This window comes from Scyliorhinus torazame, chromosome 2 (genome assembly GCF_047496885.1).
Source record: "Scyliorhinus torazame isolate Kashiwa2021f chromosome 2, sScyTor2.1, whole genome shotgun sequence".
NCBI lineage: Eukaryota > Metazoa > Chordata > Chondrichthyes > Carcharhiniformes > Scyliorhinidae > Scyliorhinus > Scyliorhinus torazame.
Genome location: NC_092708.1, coordinates 80,863,175 through 80,865,330, shown reverse-complemented (window position 1 = coordinate 80,865,330; position 2,156 = coordinate 80,863,175). Strand labels below are relative to the sequence as shown.

The 2,156-nt window shown below is 47.6% G+C and overlaps 1 non-coding gene across 1 annotated transcript; it reads left to right on the top strand.

Moving 5' to 3' along the window:
• Positions 1 to 1,318: 1,318 nt before the first annotated feature.
• trnag-gcc (transfer RNA glycine (anticodon GCC)) lies at positions 1,319 to 1,389 on the top strand. The gene has a single exon. It is a non-coding gene; the product is annotated as a tRNA-Gly (tRNA).
• The last annotated feature ends 767 nt before the right edge of the window (positions 1,390 to 2,156 follow it).

Here is a 2,156-nt window from a genome sequence, read left to right as displayed (position 1 = left end):
ACTCGGTTAATCCCAGAGCTGAAGGGGTTGGATTACGAGGAGAGGTTGAGTAGACTGGGACTGTACTCGTTGGAATTTAGAAGGATGAGGGGGGATCTTATAGAAACATATAAGATTATGAAGGGAATAGATAGGATAGATGCGGGCAGGTTGTTTCCACTGGCGGGTGAAAGCAGAACTAGGGGGCATAGCCTCATTATAAGGGGAAGTAGATTTAGGACTGAGTTTAGGAGGAACTTCTTCACCCAAAGGGTTGTGAATCTATGGAATTCCTTGCCCAGTGAAGCAGTAGAGGCTCCTTCATTAAATGTTTTTAAGATAAAGATAGATAGTTTTTTGAAGAATAAAGGGATTAAGGGTTATGGTGTTCGGGCCGGAAAGTGGAGCTGAGTCCACAAAAGATCAGCCATGATCTCATTGAATGGTGGAGCAGGCCCGAGGGGCCAGATGGCCTACTCCTGCTCCTAGTTCTTATGTTCTTATGTTCTTATGTTGAGGCCGCTCGAGCTCACTCCAGCTGCCCCTCCATTCCATGGTGTAGCTCAGCGCGCACCCCAAGGGAGAAGGAAGTGATGGACCCATCTCGGGGCCTAAGGGAGGCACTGGAAGTCTCCAGCCCTTCTGAATATGCCCCTCCTGCCCCGAGCGCATCTCCTGGGCAGCGAGCCAAACAGACTGACACATCATCATCTGATGCACCTGAAAGTCGGCTGGGCCTCTCCAGAGGACACCCGCCAAAGGCATCACAGGCCTGAGGGCACGGATGTCAGATGGTTGCTTGCACTCTTGATGTGCAATCTTGGGGGACACCTACAAGGAACGGGAGGTCACAAAAATGTAGAAAGATAATGGATCACTAAGTTGGCATGAGTTTAGTTACACAGAGCTAGTTGGGAGAAGGGGAAACTCAATGTAAATACCCACTATTAAACACATTTGCACTACCACTCCGAGCTGGCTCTCATTCTCATTTGATTGGGAAGAGGCTGGGGGTGGGGATGGGGCTGCGTTTGTTGGGGGGGGGTGGGGGGGTGCAGTTAGTGCACTTTGGACCCATGGATGTTCCACAGGCCCTCCACCAAGACTGACAGGCCATGAGAGAAACAGTGTGAGATACCCTGGTATGACAGCATCTCCAGTCTATGACCCCAAACCTTGCTCCATCTGCCACTGGTCAAACTCCCCCAAAAGAACGTGGCCCACAACTAAGGGGAACAGCTGCTTTCTATCCACCCCGTCCATATCCCTCCTAATCAGGCTCCCACTCAGCCTTCTCTGCTCCAAAGAAAACAATCAGAGTTTATCCAGCCTCTCTTATGCATCGGTGGTTCAGTGGTAGAATTCTTGCTTGCCACGCGGGAGGCCCGGGTTCGATTCCCGGCCGATGCAATGACTTTTACAGGGGCTGTTCAGCACACTGGGCTAAATCGCTGGCTTTGAAAGCAGACCAAGGCAGGCCAGCAGCACGGTTCAATTCCCGTAACAACCTACCCGAACAGGCGCCAGAATGTGGCGACTAGGGGCTTTTCACAGTAACTTCATTGAAGCCTACTTGTGACAATAAGCGATTTTCATTTCATTTCATAGCTAAAATGCTCCATCCCAGGCAACATCCTGGTGAATCTCCTCTGCACCCTCTCGAGTTCAACACACACTTCCTATAGTGAGGTGACCAGAACTAAACACAGTACTCTAGCTGTGGCCTAACCAAAGTCTTGTGCAGCTCCAACATAACCTCCCTGCTCTTATAACCTATGCCACCACTGATAAAGGCAAGTGTCCCGTATGCCTTCTTAACTATTCTATTAACCTGTCCTGCTGCCTTCTGCTGTGAACAAGCACCCCAATTATCTTTAACTTTGTATTAGAGTTAAACTTTGTGACAGTATGGGATTAATTGTAAAAGTACAATTCAGATCATTATTATTCAACATTATGTATTAACAAAATGCTTAAAACAAGGGACTGGTTTAGAATGTCATATTTTAAACAGTGACCTTTGCTATGCACTTATATTGTATATTCATTCTGTATAACTTTAAGTACAACTTGCATTGTAACTTTAACAAAGTGCTTGACAGGAGCGTCAACAAAGACTCATCCAAGTTCAACATTATCTCCGTTCTCGCTCCACAGATGCTGTCAGATCAGAGATT